The following is a 19,291-nucleotide window of genomic DNA, read 5'->3' as shown; positions in this document are numbered from 1 at the left end:
CTGTTTCCTTTGAAAGATTGGGAAAACATTGATCTAGCCCCTGGATTCTCACATCTTATCACCATTTACCTGGATTTGTGATGTTGAAAGATTTTCAGAAATTGAGCTATGAGGTTAACATAAATTGCCTATTTTCTTGTGACACAAATTCCAGCCAGATAGCTGGAAACAGGAGAACTTGAAGAGGTTTTTTTTAAGTTTATTTATTTATTTTGACAGAGAGAAAGCGGGGGAGGACAGAAAGAGAGGGAGAAAGAGAATCCCAAGATGGCTCTGTGCAGACAGCACAGAGCCTGACGTGGGGCTCAAACTCACAAACAGTGAGATCATGACTTGAGCCGAAATTGAAGGTCTGACACGTAACTGACTGAGACACCCAGCACCCCATAAAAGAGATTTGAGAGGATAGAGAATTCTGATTTACTCAGAATCTGAGCAGTCATGGGCTGAGGTAACATTTTAAAGTCACACAGATTCCTGCATGCCCACACTTAGGCTTTCAGAATCATTCATTCTTGGTGTGTTTTCAAAGGTCAGGGCATACCAGCACTTTGTCAGATTCTTTCATAAATGGTCTCCTATTTAAAAACACCAGTTTCTCATCTGAGCTCCCTTGTACAATTATGAATAATGTTCAAGGTCTGGAATAAGGAGATCTGTATTCAACCCTAACCTCTGCCATTATTATCTATATGACCTTGGGCGAAAGCATTCTTTAACAATGCTGAGCCTCAATTGATCCATTCCAACAATGTGTATATTAATACCTACATCAAGTTGTTTTGAGAACTAAATAAGAAAATGTGGTTAAAATTGTTTGCAAGCTCTACTACTGAAATGATGAGTTTTAGTGGTAGATGGTCACAGGATTCTGCTATATCCTGTAAAACATAAACAAACACGGGTGCCTGGGTGGCTCGGTTGGTTGAGCATCCAACTCTTGGTTTTGGCTGAGGTCAGAGTCTCACAGTTTGTGGGTTCGAGCCCTGCATCAGGCTCAGTGCTGACAGCCAGGAACCTGCTGGGGATTCTCTCTCCCTGTTTCTCTGCCCCTCTCCTGCACACACACTCTCTCTTTCTCTCTCAAAATAAATAAACACAAATCTATACAAAATCACTTACCAATTTTTGAGACGGTAACAATCAGGAATGCAAACAAATGCCTATGAAATATTTTTTTTACCTGTAATACTTTCCTATGAAATGCCAAGGCAAGGGCCAAGAGCACAAAATATTTAGGTTTCCCACAACAACTTCCCCTCCAGGCAATGGCAAGAACAAAATGACAGTAAATTTCTACTTTAGCACACAAGCATTTCTTCTGGTGTTTTTTGTTTTGTTTTGTTTTGTGTGTGTGTGTTTACTTAGAAAGATTGTATATTTTTAAAAGGAAGGTTGGTTTAGCCTAAGTTCTGCAGAGCCTCCTTCAAAGAAGAGTTTTAATCTTAGAGAAATAAAAAGGCTATCACTTAGAAAAAGTGCAGCTGGGTAGGCCTTTCAAGTTGTGACTTGATCATGGCAGGAGAATTAACTTTTCTTGAAGTACCAAACTTCCTAACTTGGCTGGGTAGTGGCAAAATGCTTGGGGACCATCAGTCTTCATTTGATGATAATGAATGATAAAGGGAAAATCACAAATGTGCTCTGATTAGTCGTCCAGTCGATAAATATTTTCTAAGAGCCTATCATATGCAAGAAGTAGCTGGTTTTTGTAGGGAGGACAGGAGGATGTCTTTGGGGGTAATTGTTTAAAGATACAGGAGTTACAGTCTGGATCTCAATGAAACTTACATTCTAGTGGAGAGATAAAAGTATACATAGCCCAATCACAAGGTACCAAGAGTAGTTTCATAGGAGAGGATAAAATGTATGATAGTTCAGAAGAATAAGAGGATGTTCTCATTTAGGGAATCAGGAAAGAGTTAATGGAGGAGAGGTGGTGTGAACCAGGTTGCATGGACATATGGAATAAGGAGGAATGAAATTCCTGGTACAGGAGAAATGAAGGTCAAGGTGTAAGAGTGGGTAGACGGAAGGAACCTAAAGACAAAAGAGGGAAATAAGACTAAAAAGTCGAACCCTAGGCTTAGAAAAAGGGGGCCATAGTAAATTGGAAATAGCATTGGCTTGGCATAAACTGGAATAGTGGTATATTTCCTTTTTTTCAAAGGGTCACATTTTTTCTTATTTTAATGTTTTTGAAATCAAGAAAAACCTAACAGTCAATATGTATATTTAGTGTAATACTTCTTTATCACCTAAAAGAGGTTATTGAATCAATGGTATATCCACAATTGGTGGAAATATTTTAATATTCCATGACTGTAATTCTCTACTTCATACACAAACACTCTATAAGCTTTTTGGAGAAATAAGAAAATGACACATGCAAAGTACTTGTCACACAGTGTGCTCAGTAAACTGACTATTTTTACAAAAACAGGGTTGAACTAGGTTTGACAGGCAAGGGAGAAGTCCAGAAGGATTTCAAAAAGGGAGAGACAGGAAGAATCAAACTTTGACATCAAAATCACCTTCCAATATTTTCAAGAACCAGTTAGGGATGGAACGGACCTTCTTGGGACCCTATTCCAATAGTCTAGGCAAGAGGTAATGAAGGGTTAATCAAGGAGTGAACCAGTGACAGTGAGTGTGACCTTTGCCTTGCCTGAGAGGTGTTATCACCAGGACTTGCCAACGGGTGGGGTGCATCACAAGGAGAGGTAGTTGTGATTGAGAGGATTGTACTATTAGCAGAAATAGAAGACATGGGATATGATATTGTACTTTGTAAGGAAAAATATGTGTTTGGTCATTTAGATAACCAAATATCTATTTCTCCTATAGTTGGTCTTCACAGTTCCTGACTCATACCTCCCCAAACCTTTGGGATTTCCTGTGTTGAGAGAGACAAAGGTGTCTCTTGTTATGTTAATGAAATGACTTTTCTATTTCACCTAAGGAGTGGGACTGGTTGCCAGGAGAATCAACCTTGTGATTGGAGGCTTGGAACTTTCAATCCCACCCCCAACCTCTGGGGAGGGGGAAGCCTGGAGGTTGAAGCAGTCGCCAGCTGTCAGTGATTTAATCAATCATGGCTATGTAATGAAGCCTCCGTAAAATCGAAAGAGGAGAGGGTTCAGAGAGCTTCTGGCTTGGTGAACACTTGGGTGTCTGGAAGAGTGCACACCAGGAGAGGACGTGGAAGTTCCTTGCCCTGTACTCATACCTTGCCCTACCCATCTCTTCCGTCTGGCTGTTCCCGAATTATATCCTTTTATAGTAAACCTGTAATCTAGTAAGTAAAATGTATCTTGAGTTCTGTGAGCCACTCTAGCAAATTAATGGAACCCGAGGAGGAGGTTGTGGGAACCTCTGATTTCGAGCCCATTGGTCGGAAGTGCAGATAACAATCTGGACTTGTGTTTCGCATCTGAAGTCCAAGGTGGGGGCCAAGGGAACTTCCAATCTATAGCTGGTTGGTCAGAAGCACAGGTAACCTGGGCTTGCAACTGACTTCTGAAGTGGTGGGTGATGGAGGGAGGGCAGTCTTGTAGGACTGAGCTCTTACCCTGTGGAATCTGATGCTGTCTCTGGGTAGATAGTGTATGAATTGAGTCAAATTGTAGGACACCCAGCTGGCATCCAAGAATTGCTTGACAGCATTGGGGGAAACCCCTCCACCCACACACATGGTGAAATTGGTGATCTAGAACATTTTATGGGAGAAGCAGCAAGTGCGGAAGCAAAGCTGATATGTTTGATTTGAGACCCCTTGAACCTAGCTCCAGATGGAGATGTCCAGGGAGCATTTAGAAATTCGTAATTTCATTTTGGAAAACAGAGACTAAAGATGTCATTTTAGAATCATATTCATTCAGGTGATGGTTGAATCCATGGAGGCAGATAAGATTTGTAAGGAAGGGAATATACAAGGAAACGAGAAGAAAATTAAAGAATGGAGACTTTAAACAGGAAGAATTTGAGCATTTGGAGAAGAACTGGAACAGGACCATGAACATGAATCCAAAGAGAAACAGTGCTAAACATGAGCACACATTCACAGACAAATTGGTATGAATAGATACTTTTTTTCTCTTTCTTTTTCTTTTTGTAATTGAGATATAATTGACATATAACATATTGGTTCCAAGCATATGGGTGTGGTTTGTGGTGTAGTGACTATATTAATACTATATTGTATATTTGAGAGTTGCTAAGCAAATAGATACTAAAAGCTTCCATCACAAGAGATGCCTCTTTGCACACCTGACTTGTCTTTGAGTATCTCTTGGCATTTGGCTGTCATCTTTTTCCTGCTTTCACTTCTTTCCTTTTGCTTCGATTTCTGAGCCCTTTTCATTTTGACCTGCATTTCTGTGGTTGCTTTAGTAGCTTTGAGGGGTTTTATTTTAATTTTTTTCCCTCTTGCTCATGTGCTTGTGGGAAAATGCAGAGCACAGACTTTCTAAGGCAGACCCTTAGGGTAATCCAATACTGATGCTTAAGAATGTCATAGAAAAATAAAACTAAGCCCACCTGGGCAAAATCATGGAGTCAAGCCTCCGGTGTTCCTCTTTTATGGCAATTCAACACTAATAATAATAATAATATGACCATGTGGTTTAGGATCCAAGCACAGACCTACCTAAATTCACTTTAAAATTTCCTGGAAAAGATACTCTTGCTTGTCACACAGAACCTTCCCACTCCTCTTCAGTTCGTCCCATTGTGTTGATAGTTCTACTTCCGTGTTGTTTTATACAGTAATCAGTTCTTTCTTTACCTTGCCATTCAGGGTCCTTTAAATAAGCACATATCCACAGAACCCATTTGAAATTTTGAGAAAGCTACCCCATAGCTTATGTTGAATACATTATAATATAACCAAATGTACTTGCAGAAAGTGCTAGTCTATATCTGCCATAAAGTTTTATACATCAATAGCCTGTTGGCAGAGCATTTAGTTCTAGTGTTGGAAATTTGTAGGCATGGAGTAGGTTTGGTTTTGATTTTCTGGCTAATGGGAATTGTGATGTGAGTGTTCAGTGCAGCACCAAATATGTGACTCTGTTAATGTGTCAGTTTTAACAGCAAAAGCAGAATTGGCTTTACCAAAGGGAAAAAGAACACACATTTATTTTCTGTGTGTTTTTTGTTTTGTTTGTTTTTTCTAATTTTAACAATGGTTTTGATAGCTTTAAAAAAATGCTCTTGTTGGGGCGCCTGGGTGGCTCAGTCGGTTGAGCGTCTGTCCAACTTCGGCTCAGGTCACGATCTCATGGTTCATGACTTCGAGCACTGCGTCAGGCTCTGTGCTGACAGCTCAGAGCCTGGAGCCTGATTCTGTGTCTCCCTCTCTCTCTCTGCCCCTTCCCCGCTCATGCTCTGTCCCTCAAAAATGAATAAACGTTAAAAAAAATTTTTTTTTTTAATGCTCTAGTTGACTAAACCAAATTAAGACTTTTGAATGAGAGCAATTAAAAGATGTCAGGCCCTTAAGATTATAATTTACTGTGTCTGGGCCAAGATTGGGGCATCTTATTTCTAAGAAACTTCCCTAATTTTCTGATACAAACCAAAGTTTGATGATCCTTGTTTTTCTGAAATAAGTTCTAAACTAAGGTACCTGAATGCAAGTAGGGAACTATCCAGTAAAAATAATAATAATAATTATAATTATAATTATATATATTTAAATTAGCTATAGATACTAAAACCTCCAATTATTTGTAGCTTGTATAGATATGCACTAAAATAATTGAGTAAATCCTGTAAAAGAAGGACATGTTTTTGTGAAAATTTGTGGAAGAATGGAGAACTTTCAGAAAACTGAAAGAGAGCCAATATCCTATCTAAATAGTTTTGAAGGAATAGACGAGATCCAGCCAACTGCAGGCTGTGTGTTTAATTTCCATTGCTGAAAAGAACACACAGCACTGGGAATATTGTCATAATGTTGGTTTGGTAAGTGAGCAACTGTTCTTTAACCCGACTTAGAGCAGAAGGAAGTGGACTGAAACCAGAACGTGAGGGATTTAGGTTAGAAGGTAAGTTTTATGACTGGGAGGAATATTGGAACAACTTCCTAAGAAACATTGTGCAACCTCTTTCTCTAGAGGTCTTTAAAAATAGGACAGATTTTTGTGTCTGATTTAAATCTGGTGCTGCCCAAAGCTGAAGGAAAGCCAAAGAGCTTTATTTTATGCTTCATATATATTTTGAAGACCTTTTAAAATCTATTTCCTCATTTCAAATATTGGAAACTAAGGATTTGTGTTATAGTATGACATCATTGATTTTTAAAATATTCTTCCACCTTAAGTTTGCTATACAAAGATATATATCTTTGTGTCACCTATCTATCTATATGGATTTAGATTTATATCTCCTATATATATGGCTTCCATCTCATTTCCATGGGGAAAGAAAAAATTGCTAAGCACATCCACTCCCACCCCACCTCCTTTTTTTCTTTTGCTTTGGCACACTGTGTTGTGTATACATGTGACCAAAAACAGAGTTCAAATGAGTAGTCACAGCAACCTTTTCTGGCAGGCTTTGGCAAATCAAGTATATGCTATATAATGTATAATAATTATACATGAAGAAAAGAGGCAGAGGGCCCAGAAGCTCTTGGCAGCTGTGCTGTCTGGTTAGAAAAGGAAGCAAGTTACAGAGTTTGGACATTCAGTTCTGAGACGTTATTCCTGAGTCAACAGGATTTTAATTATGTATGTGGCTTAGAAGAGACATTTACGCAAGAGGAACATATTGTTGTCGAATGTGTTTGTGATTTTGCTCCTGGTTCAGAATTGGAAGGAAGCAGAAAGTAATTTCTGAAGGTACATAACTGAATTGAAGGAACATAGAATAACGGATACCTCTCGTACTGGCAGGAAAACAGCCAATATCCTGGCTTTCCCTTCCTATTCCCTCACTCGACACCGTACCTTGTCTTTTATAGTTACCCTTTTGCAAAAAGCAACAACAATTAAAAAATACACATATTATCACAAGACACTTATATATTTCAAGTCATACTAGTTAGAAATAAAGGGTGTGTTAAATATAACCTCATCTTTGAACATCTTTTTCTTCTGTCATAATGTTGAGGTCACTTAAAGTGTTTATAAGTTCATTGTGTCCTCATGTTTATTTTAGTCTAGTTTTGGAAAAAGTTGAAAATGTACTGCACTGAAACTGAAATGCGGCATGGGGAATAGGAAGAGTATTCTGAGTTATGTGGATAAGTTCTCTTACGGATAGAGTAGAGGGGAGCAAGGAGCCTGCAGAAGACAAAGATTTTAGCTTTTCTGAAAGTTAAGCGTTGCTTCCTGTGACTCTATTCACTGATTCATTCACTGATTGGTTGATTGATTGATTTGGTCATTCAGTATTTAGTGAGCACCTACAATACATCAATTCTATCATTTAGGTTTATAGCAGTAGACCTATGATTATCCTTGTTTTTTTTTTTAACTCACCTTCTCCACACCCATTCATGTGTGCAGTAATGATAATGACATTTTCTGCTTTTAATAGCTAACAGTTCTTGAGCAATTACCAGACATTGTCCTACAGGCATTTTATAAATTACCTTACTTAATTTTCACAGCAAGCAATCTTATGAGATGGGTTTTGTTAACAACCTCATTTAAATAGGAAGGGCCTAAATACAGGAAGGGTAGGTATCTTGCACAAGGTTATATACCTGATGAGTGAACCAGGGCTTTTGGACTCCGACCCTTTTTTTTAACCACCATCCTGTACTGCCTCCCAGGATTATTTATGCTATGATTTTCTTTGCCATAGAGATTTTCTTTAAGTACACATTCTCAAGGCTGCCTCTACGCCTCATTGAAGGACCATTTTTACCTTCTGTTCTCATCTCTTACATCATTGAAAATCCATCTGTAATTTTTTAAATTAAAACTTTTTTTAGTGTTTATTTTTGAGAGAGACAGACAGACAGAGAGTGTGAGTGGGGGAGGGGCAGAGAGAGAGGGAGACACCGAATCCAAAGCAGGTTCCCGGCTCTGAGCTGTCAGCACAGAGTCCAACATGGGGCCTGAACCCACAACCTGTGAGATCATGACCTGAGCCGAAGTGGGATGCTTAACCAACTGAGCCACCCAGGTGCCCCCATTTGAGGATGTTTTTTAAGAAAAAACAATAAACTGTGTGAGTTCCCAATTGTTTTAGATTTTTCAGCACTTAATGCAGTCTCGGTTCTCTCTTAAAACCTTACAAGGTAACCAAATCAATGTGGCATATTTGTAAAGGTTAATGTAAAGTAAGTGACTTTAGAATAAAAAGTGACGTTTTCCTCAAATGTCCATATAGAAAAAAGCAATCCTTGCTTTGAGTGTGAGTACCTAAAAATCCTAAAACCTTGTGAGCTTCTTTGGGAAAGGGAAGAAAAGTGCAGAATGTATCTCTGTGTATACAGTATTGGTTTCCTCCAACTTAGTAAGAGATTATAAGATAGTCTTCAGCAAACCTAGAAATGACAACTATGATTTTATAAGCATGAGAACTCGAATCATGTTTCTTTAATACCATATTATTCAGTTATACCTTCCAAAAAAAACATCCTTTTAAGATGAGCCAGATATGCCAAAGCAACATATCATCTTAGAGCAATTGAAGGTTTTAGGATTTCCCCCACTGGAATCCTATTTCCAGTTGACAGATTTTGAAGGTTCCCCCAGGGTTTTAGTAGATGTTATGTACCTTTTAATGTAGGGCTTGCAAACAGCAAATGATCACTTTGTTAGAACCTGCGGGGTTCATACTTGGCTCTGCTCTGTGCACCCCAGAGTTAACATGTAAAATGGCTGGGGAACATTTAAAAACCAGGTTCTCTATTTCATATCCTGGCTCCACCACCTGCTAGATGGTTGTGTGATACTGAGCATACTACTTAAACTCCTAGTGCCTTGGGTTTTGCTTCTCTAGGTTGAGAGTAACATCAGGATTTATCTCATAAAGTTGTTGCCAAATAAGATAATCTGTGGAAAGCACATGGCAGAGTGCCTGGCCCATAATAAATACCCAATAAATGTTCGATTTTAGCCATCCCAGCAGTGGTGAGATTGAAGGTGATGTGTTGAACTCAGTTTTTTGTTTTGTTTTGTTTTGTTACAAGACCTTCATAGAATTATTTGATATTCACACTGTAATTCGTAGCTTCACGGCACTAAAAACCTCAAGGGTTTTTGGTATTTTTAGTTGCTCAAAGAAGAAAAGATTGTTTTTCTCTATATGGACATTGGAAGTAAAAGTCACTTTATAATCTAAAATAATTTATTTTACATTAACCTTTACAATGATGCTATCTTGATTTGGTCATATTACAAAGCTTTTAGAGAGAATCAAGAGTGCAAATGGATAGTTTTGGACATCTAGCCTCTGCAGCTAGGAGATTTGGTTAGTGAGGTATGCAGTTGGAGACTATGGGGTGTTTAAGCACATCAGTGAATGGCATGGACTCTGGATTGGGAAAGGTTAGAGCGTCCTGGATCAAGTGGAAGGAGATAGACCTGTGATTTTTCCCAAATTGTTAACAGGTATGGCCTACAAATGACTCCCTAGTCAAACAAGTATGGAAAATCCCGGGTTAAATGTGGTTAAATGGCTTTCTTTATTGTAGAACCAATCAATAATCAGCCTTAATCTGGATTCCAGCCCCGTCTCTTGAGACCTGTGTGACTGAAGCAAGTTGGTTAACTTCTTCTGTTTCCCCAGTTGCAAAATGGGGACTGTAATAGCACCTTCATTGGTTTATTATGAGTTAAATGAGTTAAAATTTGGTGCCTGGCTTATAGGAAGCTCTATATAAGTGCCAAGTCTTATTAATGTGTGGAAGAAGCATAGGAACTGGTGTCATTAAATCCCAGCTGTGGACTTTGGGCCACAAAATTTAACATCTTCGAGGCACTAAAGAGTGCAAAATGAAGGAGCAAAAATACCTCCTTCCTCAGCTCATTGTGAGCAGGGTCATATACACAAGAGATATTGAATATATAAACTATAATACAGTGTGACATGGTAGGTATACCATAATTGGCAGGTCTCTATTAGTTTCATTGACTAAAATACATAAACACTGGGTTGATGGCATTGAAGATCTGCATAAATCAGTAGAAAGCAACTTGTGCATTAACATGCAACTTTTGCATTAACATGTGGAGTATCCTGAGCTTCTGTCTTTTCCCCATTGTTCAGAAACGTGAGAAGTTGAAATGGATCTCTGTCAGTGTTGACTACGTAGTGGCTTCGGGCCTTAGGAGTCAGGGTTGGGAGAGGCCAGAAGTGCCTGGATTGTGGGGCAGAAATAGCCCCTCTAACTGCAAACTGTTAACTGTAATATTCGGCATTACATTCAAATAAGATTTCACTGGTCAAATAAATTTGGAATGTCCTGGATTAAACATGGGTAAATAACTTTATCGTAGAACCATTCCAATGCTTTGCTGTGCTAATCTGATTGTTGGATACAAATTTGGAAATGTTAGAAAAGGAATGCTGTTTGCAGCATTTCCTAAATCAATCCTTTTCTTCTTTCCCCATAAAATGTCTTGTGAGACTGAAGAGCCTTAGAATGCACTTGGGAAGAACTGACCTGGGCAGTCCTGGGGCCATTGTGTCCACTTCAGTCCCCAGAGGTGGCTAATGGCCTGGAATGTCATTCAGGCTTTGTTGTTATCAGCAGGATTCAGCCTCAATTTGTTTCTAGTAATGAGGCAGCAGCACATTTAAACCTGTAATAGGTTGAACTATATGATGATGATATTTGCTTGTCTTTGACCTACTAAAATAACAGTTTCATATAATTCAAACTCATAGGATAGTGACTTCCCTTTATGTCCACCTGGTTCAGAACCTTTCCTAACCATACCGGAAGGAGAGTAGTTAGTGTCTAGGAACTGGATTCTCCTGCTTTGTACCTTCATTTAATAAATCTTCATGGAAAGCCTTTTACAGTTGACCTTGAACTACACAGGTTTGAAATGATTGGGTCCACTTACACACAGATTTTTTTTTTATAAAGATAGTACAGTATTGTAAATGTATTTTCTCTTTCTTACAATTTTTTTTCAAGTTTATTTTAAGTTTATTTATCATGCACGCGTGCACACGTTGGGGGTAGGGGCAGAGAGAGAGGAAGAGTGAGAATCCCAGCACAGAGCCTGATCTGATGATGGGGGGGGGAGGGGAGCTGAACGGGGGGAGGGCTTCGTCTCCGGAACCATGAGATCAAGAGTCGGACACTTAACTGACTGAGCCACCTAGGCGCCCCACTTTCTTACAATTCTCTTAATAACATTCTTTTCTCTAGCTTACTTTATTGTAAGAATACAGTATGTAATACTGTAACATACAAAATGTGTTCATCTATGTTATCCGAGAGGCCATGGTCAACAGTAGGCTATTAGTAGTTAAGTTTTTGGGGTATCAAACATATGTGGATTTTTGACTGTGCAGAAGGTCTGCGCCCCTAACCTCCATGTTGGTAAGAGTCAGCTGTGTACGTTTCAGTGCTGTCCATAGCAACTTATCTATAAAATATTAGCTTCCTCCCTCTTATTTTAGCTGGAAGGGGCTAGAGGCCTCCTGGAAGGGAGCTGCCTGCTGGCTTTGGAGATAGTGAGCTGCCCTGAAGAGTGATTGGCACTTGCTTCACACTAGTCTGGCTATATAGAGAAGGCTGACTCTTGGAGGGGGCTACAAGTTAAAGTGGGTGATTAATTTAAAATTCATTTAGTCATCTCTTCTTTACCTCATTCCTTTGTTATGAAGTACCCAATGTGCCTGGTTCACTGTGCTAGTTTGGAGATGCAACAGTGGACAGGAGAACACCCCTGCCTGTCTTTTGCACCAAGAGGCTAGAGGGAGGCAGAGGTCAACAGGCGTTGGGTGTGGTGGGCAAGTCAGGGGAGGCCCTGTGAAGAAAGCCAGGTGGGGACGGAGGATGGAAGGGCATGTTGAGAGCTCTGTAGTCCTAATTCTCTGCTCTGGGTGGGGACGAAGTTTATAGTGTTTCCACCTCACCTGCCACTAATGAGGAGTCCCATTCAGTAAGGTAATTGTCAAAGGGTCACTCTTATCAAAAGAGTCTGTCCATCTTGATGTCCAGGGAATCCGCCTTGTGGTATTTGGGGTTTTAACATACCTCTCTCTCAACACCAATTTGTTGACTCTATAGGCAGCATCAAGAGAAAGCACCAGTAGGGTCCATTTTAATTCACATTATGCAAAAATCTCAATTTACAAATCAGATAGGTTAAAGGGAAACATACAGTCTTTTCAGTGTTGTCAGCTTACTGGATTCTGACCAGTCCATCAATTTTATTGACAAGTACCGGACCTCCATATTAGGGAATCATCAAACACACTACAGACAGAATCTCCATATTCACACATAGAGAGTCACCACAAAATTTCTTTAATTATTATCCTTTTTGGGTAACTAATGTCTGATCTTGTCTTCAAAAGTCAAATTTATAGATCAATTCTAAAGAATCCTCAAGGGCTCAGAGCCATACTCTGCATTTATCCTCATGCTGGATATGGCCTTTTCATAATTCTAAATGAGCTAGTAGAAAACTGTTATAATAAAGGCTAGACTTACTCTTAATTTTTTATTCTATTAAATATCATTATCTTTTTTTTAACACTTTTACTTATTTTTGAGAGATATAGTGAGAATGAGTGCAAGTAGAGGAGGGGCAGAAAGACACACACACACACACACACACACACACACACACACACACAGAATGTGAAGCAGGCCCCAGGCTCTGAGCTGTCAGCACAGAGCCAGACGTGGGGCTCGAACCCACGAACCGTGAGATCATGAGCTGAGCCAAAGTCGATGCTCAACCAACTGAGACACCCAGGCACCCCTATCTTTTCTTTTAAAAAAAATGGGGAGTAGGGAGGGGTCAGAAGCCTAAAGAAAAGAGGTAACTTGATTTTTAAGTTTGAAAGGTTGTAAAGAATCTTATTCAAAAAGAAGAAAGGGATTGCATACTATTCTCATTTTTAAAAAGGTAATGTGCTTCAAAATATAACATGATAATGATCATATTAACTTAAAGATACAGTCGTTTTATTAGCACTCTTATTTCCTTAATTCATCTGAAATTGATACCTGTATTATTGCCTTACAACATTTTATTTTCTTTAATAGAATTATGAAAGTATTTGAAGGGCCAAGTAAAATAGTATTCTCAAACTCCAGGTTATGACCCATTAATGGGTAGGGAAATTAATAAAATGAGTCATAATTGATATTTTATACAACTCAAGAAATAGAATAGAAGAGGAAATACCAGAAATGCATTCACTTTGTAAGGGTAGGTTTTGTTTTGTGAAATTTTGTTGAGTGCGTGTGTATGCATGCACACACACATATGTATGTGTGTATATATGTGTATGTATGTATATACACATACACATACATAGACATATACACATACACATACATAGACATATACACATACACATACATACACACATGTATATACATTTGCACATATATGTGTATATAAATGCCATATAAACATATACATGTGAGTGTACTGAATGAAAATTTTAAATGTATCTCTTATTGTGGAATGCACACAAAAAGTTTCAGAAAAATCCTGTGGTGAAGAATATTCAAAATAAAAAGTAAAAAAAAAAAATGACCATGGTACCCTACCCACTAAATATGATTTTAAATGCCAGATATTTTTATTAAAGCAATGTCTTCAGCCTTAGCAAGTGTACAGTTCTAATAAAAAAAGGCATTCAGGCAAAATGTATTTTCATATATGGGTATGTGTATGCATGCATACAGGCACCTACCTATAAATAGAATTTCTAAAACCTTCAAATATATTTAAAACTTTTAAAACATATTTAGAAATAGGACTTCCTGATTCTATGAATAACTGTTGTGAGTAACGTAAAGTCAAAGGTGCAGTTATGCTGATATTTTAACAACATTCACACACTAAGCTAAAGGCCAGTATGAAAACAAATTGCAGGTAGTTGCTACTTTTTTCGTTGAAAATTTACAGCCTATTTAGCACCTACCCTGTCACTTTAGCCTGGAACGATAGTAGGTGGTCTGTGTGATGCAGTTGGAATCCAGAGAGAAATTCTGAAACTGCATTTAATGGTTGAGAAGAGACAGTCTTATCCTTCCTCTTAATGATTTCCCCCCTGATCTGCCTCTGATCTGAACTGGTCTTCCTGAACGTTGTAATAACTGCTCTGCCCGTTCTTCATCATGGACCATATAGGCTTCCCGGGAACTCTCAGGACGAAAAACATTCCAGACATTCCTTAACACAACGTTCCTCAAAAGGTTGGTTTCTTAGGATCCTGTGGAAGCGCTGCCCGCGTGGTTCACAGAGACCGCTGCACAGGCCTCTTTCAGGAGCAGATGGGCCAGACAGCGGCAGCTGTCTCTGCTCTGAAAGACTCGCTTTGCTCAACTGGAGCCCATCAGACTCGCCTTTAGAGGGGTAAATGAGGACACTGGGATTCTCGGTAGACAAGAACCAGTCAGTGGGGCCGAGTTTCCAGCAGCACAAGGAGGCTACACATAGGTTGTATATCTTGGTGTGATGTGTGTTTTCTTTGGAAAGAGGAATTTAAATGAAGTTTCCTATAGCAAAGTCTTGGCCCCCCAAATCCAAGAGTCTCAGAGTTACTTTTAATGAATTCAAGAACCGGTAATTCTACACTGGAACTCTTCTTAGCTGCCTTTCTTACACAAATAATTACAGGACACACCATTTCCTTCTTTTTCCCTATTAATAATTACAACTCTGCCTCTCCCTCCACCCTCCCTCCCTCCCTCTCTCCTCCCTATGCCTCTCATACACTTCCTTTGAAGTTTACTAAGTCTCCTTTTAGACCAGGGACAAATTGATATCAAATGTTCCAGGGTTGAAGGTTTCTAAGGATGAAAAGACAAACCCAAAAAATATCTTTTACCTATGACTGGGTCCCTTCACATTCTTTCTGCCTGACTGACTGTTCACGGCAACCCCTGGGGGGGTTGATTTGCCTACAACTCTCCTCACCCAACTCAGCCCCTCTTGGTTTCCACATTCCTTGATAATTACAGCCAAACCCAGCATCTTTCTCAGAAACACAAAACCCTAGTGCAACATCTTACACACAATTCTTCCATGAAATACGAGTTCGTGAGTGTTACAGGATGCGCTCACATACCTGGACCTGAGTGATCTGACCAGCGGAGTTTGTCCTGAGGCTCTATTCTTTCTCAGTGACCCATGAGATGCTGAACAAATTAGAGGTGTTCTATATTCAGCATATGATTGACTGCCGATGAAATATGACTCAGAGCCCAGAGGTGCAGTACAGAACGGGATGATTAAGAAGCTGAGGGATCATTTCACATTCCAAATGTATAGTATGATAGCTGGAGGAAATTGTATCAGCTTCAGTATAAGTATTTTTCTCTCCTCTTGTCTTCCCTCCATGCAGTTGTGGGCTGAGGCTCCCGGAACATGTTGCTACAATGAGAGTAAGGTGGGCAGTACTGTTTTCCTGTAGCACGTATAAGATACACATTTCCATCTTCTTTGTTTCCATATTTGTTAATCACTTTCCTGGGTCATTTACCAGAAGGCCTCCTGACTTTGGAATCTGTGGCAGAATTTTCAGCTGCCAGCTCTAAAACAAAGAAACCCACCTAGACAAATCCTGTAAGATGTCATCATCTAAAAATACCCCTTAGTGGGTTATTGACAGCAGGAAATGAAGCACAGATAGCAAGTTCACACTGACTTGTTGAAATCACTATGGAGCATTTACAAGGATCCCACAGATGACTAAAATTAGTTTATTCTGCACAGCATTATCCACTGCTGACTCAAGATGGTGATACAAGCAGTGTTAAGCTGTGAGCTCACCAGGAAGCTCATTCCCTAAAATTATTCTCTGGCTGGGAAAGACCCCTAGGTCACATCAGTGGTTGGAAGATGGGACATTAATAGCAACTTGTTCTGCCATCACTCAGAAACTGTGTTTTCCTGTTGTCTCCCGTTCTCTGTTTCTTGCAGATGTAGAAGCCTCCTGATCAGCCTGTTGTCTCTCCGTGCTCAAGGGTATGGGATGTGCATGTGTGTGTGTTTGTATGTGTGAATATCATTCTTTTAGTTGTGTAATACAATAATTAGAAAACACGGAGGCTAAGTGATCTGGGAAGGACCATCCAGCAACTCACCAACACTCAAAACTGAGTGTCCTATAATTTCAGTCCTGTAATTTTCAAAGACTTTTAGACATACTGAGCCTTTGCTGTTTCTCCTATAAAGCAAAATGCAGGCTCTAAGAGTTGCCTTAATGTAGGTGGTCAACTGATTAGAAACATGTTCAGGTAGGTGTAGGCAGAAAATATACAGACACATGTGCTGTTGGGGTGGTTTTTCTGTTGTGAGAAAAGGTTTTCTGTTTAAGGGCAAACTTATTAAAATGAAGCTGCATCCACACTCTACTAAAAGTTACCATCTTTGTTGATTCACTCAAGAGGTCGGTTCAATTAAAGAAAAAAAAAAAAAGTCCTACAAATCAACTCTTTGAATTGGCTAATCAATCTTTTTTTTTTTTTTTTAAAGTAGCTCTGGCATTTCTGTATCAGCCCATACCCTGTTTTGTTCTCTTTTCTTGGCTCATTTTATATTTCTTTTCATACGGATTTTTTATCGTGTTCATTTCAGGACCCAAATAGATATTCTTTAGTGTGTACCAGAGTCATTTTGGTTCTAAATCATTCTATTTCTCTGTAGGTGCCCATTCTCGGCCACTGATAACTTTGCCCCATCTGTTTAATCCATTTTCTGGTTTATTAAGTACTGGGATTATTTCTTTGGTGACAAAGCCCTCAAACTATGCATCACTGATTTTCTATTTTTGAAGCCCTGGAATTTTCCTTGTTGGGACATTGAGTGCTTCATTTCTAATTAGGCTTTCCTTCTTACTCATATTTGGCTTTGCTTTATCAATAAATTACACAACCAATAATTGGGAACAGGATTTCAGAGTGTGCTGCAAACATGAGTCCCAGTGATTTGTGGGAAAGAAGGAGCATTCAGGGAGAAATGGGATTGGATTGCATTGCAGGCAACAGGGCTATCACATTGGAGAATGTAATGGGAAGTTGTTAATTTTTTAAGCAACAGCTGGACTCAGGTTGGTAGTAGTTCTATTTTGTAGCCAGACGAAAGTTTTTAGTAGAAACTTTCCCATTTTGTTGGCTATTTCCTTTAAAATAACCTTTTGTATGAAAAAGCATCTTTAGAAAAAGCCATTGGACCCGTTCAGTTGTAAAACCAGGGTTAAGCATAACACTCCAGAAGTATTTTCCAAGATCCAGTCCTTTTTTTTAGAGAGAGAGAGAGAGAGAGAGAGAGAGAGAGAGAGAGAGAGAGAGAGAGGGTGGGGGGAGGGGCAGAGAGAGTCTCAGGCTCCACATGCATGGAACCCGACATGGGTCTTGATCTCGTGACTCTGAGATAATGATCTCAGCCAAAATCAAGAGTCAGACGCTTAACTGACTGAGCCACCCAGGCGCCCCCAAGATCCTGTTCTAATACTTCCACCTCCATGAAGTTTTTCCTGATCCCCCAGCTCAGAACCATGATTCCATCCTCTCAGCTCCCAGGCACTCAGAGATAATCCCAGTAAGACACTTAGCACAGAGTATGGTATAAAGAAAGCATTCAGCAGGTTTTCATTATTACTGTCTCTGCTTCTTTGTAGCATGTATCACCTTCTGCTGGAAGGTCCAAATCATCATTTTATCCTCAATGTGATTTGCACTTTCTGGATACTTGCTAAGCATGTATTGAATGAATAACAGATTTTCAGGCCTACTCAGGTATCTTTGTATGCCCAGGCCTGATATTCAGTAAACACATTTCACTAAGTGTGGTGATAATGAATGTTCAATGAATGGTTATAGACAGAAACTTTCATTGTAACTTTTGAAAGGCAGCCAAAGTTCAGTCTTTGTGTTCACAGGGTTAACTTTTCTAATCTCCTTTTAGTGCCAAAGACATTAAACAACAGCTTTACTTCTGGGCCCAGTCCTATAAATAACGTGCTGGTTATTTAAATAACTGGCTTCATCGGCACTTCCCATGGGTAGAATACAATAATTATGGCTAATACTTATTGGGCATTTGTTTTGTGCCAAGCTATGTCCTGAGTACTTTATATACAGTCACTCATTTCCTTCTGCAAATTGTTCTAAAGGTGAGGCACTGAGGCACAGTGAGGTGAAATCCCTTGCCCCAGGTCACGCTCTTGCCAAACACGGAATTACAGCCAGAGAGCTGGGCTGTAGTTGGAAAGTTATGTCTTTGATGGCACATATCACCCTGTTTCCTGCAAAATGCTAACATCAGAGCAAATGCCAGAATCAGTCCAGCCAAGATGCTGCTGCACAGAAATTTAATGTCTCTTTCAAATATATTTGAACTTTCAGCTATCTTCTTTCTGGCAGGTGTCCCAAGGAGAGAGGGGAAGGAGGGCCACAGACGCAGTTGCTTTTAGAGTCTCAGACCCCATATCTTTGCAGATATCTGCTCTACTCCATCAGTAAGCACCATCCTGCCTTATCTTCTTCCACATCCCCTTGTAATCTCATCTCTGCCAGCTCTTCCCTAGGCTGTGAATTTTCTACTTTTCTCCCCTCTTTCAACTGTTTGGGCCCTAGAAATCATTTGAGATGCAACTTGGATGGCAGTTCTTGCTAGAAGCCCTCCCTAACCATCCCAGACAGGTGTCAGAGCCACGGCAACTCTCTGAGTACCACCTGTCCTGGCTTCTTGTTCTGTATTATAACATTGTTTTAATGTTTATTTTTGAGACAGAGAGAGAGACAGAGTGCTAATAGGGGAGGATCAGAGAGAGAGGGAGACACAGAAGCTGAAGCAGGCTCCAGGTTCCGAGCTGTCAGCACAGAGCCCAACATGGGGCTCGAACTCCCCAACCGTGAGATCATGACCTGAGCTGAAATCGGACGCTTACTGAGCCACCCAGGTGCCCCTTGTTCTATGTTATAATTGTCAGCTTAATAGTCTCTGCTACTAGACTGTGAACTCGTCAGGGTGGGGACCTGTCTTGTTCACTGGTATCCTGAGAACCCAGCACAATTCTGGGCGCATATGTGTTTGTTGAATGAACAAATAAATGAGTAAATAAAAGTGTTCCTTTGCATGTCCACTCCACTCTGAAGTATTCCATAAAACTACAGGGA

General features: G+C 39.7%; 1 protein-coding gene across 12 annotated transcripts in view; it reads left to right on the top strand.

Moving 5' to 3' along the window:
• The window catches only part of DDAH1 (dimethylarginine dimethylaminohydrolase 1), a 246,140-nt gene that overhangs the window by 40,301 nt on the left and 186,548 nt on the right, over positions 1 to 19,291 (top strand). For 4 of the 12 annotated variants that reach the window (XM_045478105.1, XM_045478114.1, XM_045478112.1 and 1 more), the window contains exon 1: positions 2,963 to 4,074. The exons of 7 other annotated variants lie outside the window; for them this stretch is intronic. The gene's annotated coding sequence lies outside the window, so the exon portion shown is untranslated. Of the gene's footprint in view, positions 1 to 2,962; positions 4,075 to 16,096; positions 16,137 to 19,291 lie in introns of those variants that run through there. One more of the 12 variants, XM_045478107.1, reaches the window with a different exon arrangement.

This window comes from Leopardus geoffroyi, chromosome C1 (assembly GCF_018350155.1).
Source record: "Leopardus geoffroyi isolate Oge1 chromosome C1, O.geoffroyi_Oge1_pat1.0, whole genome shotgun sequence".
Lineage (NCBI taxonomy): Eukaryota > Metazoa > Chordata > Mammalia > Carnivora > Felidae > Leopardus > Leopardus geoffroyi.
This window is presented reverse-complemented; position numbering and strand designations above follow the sequence as displayed.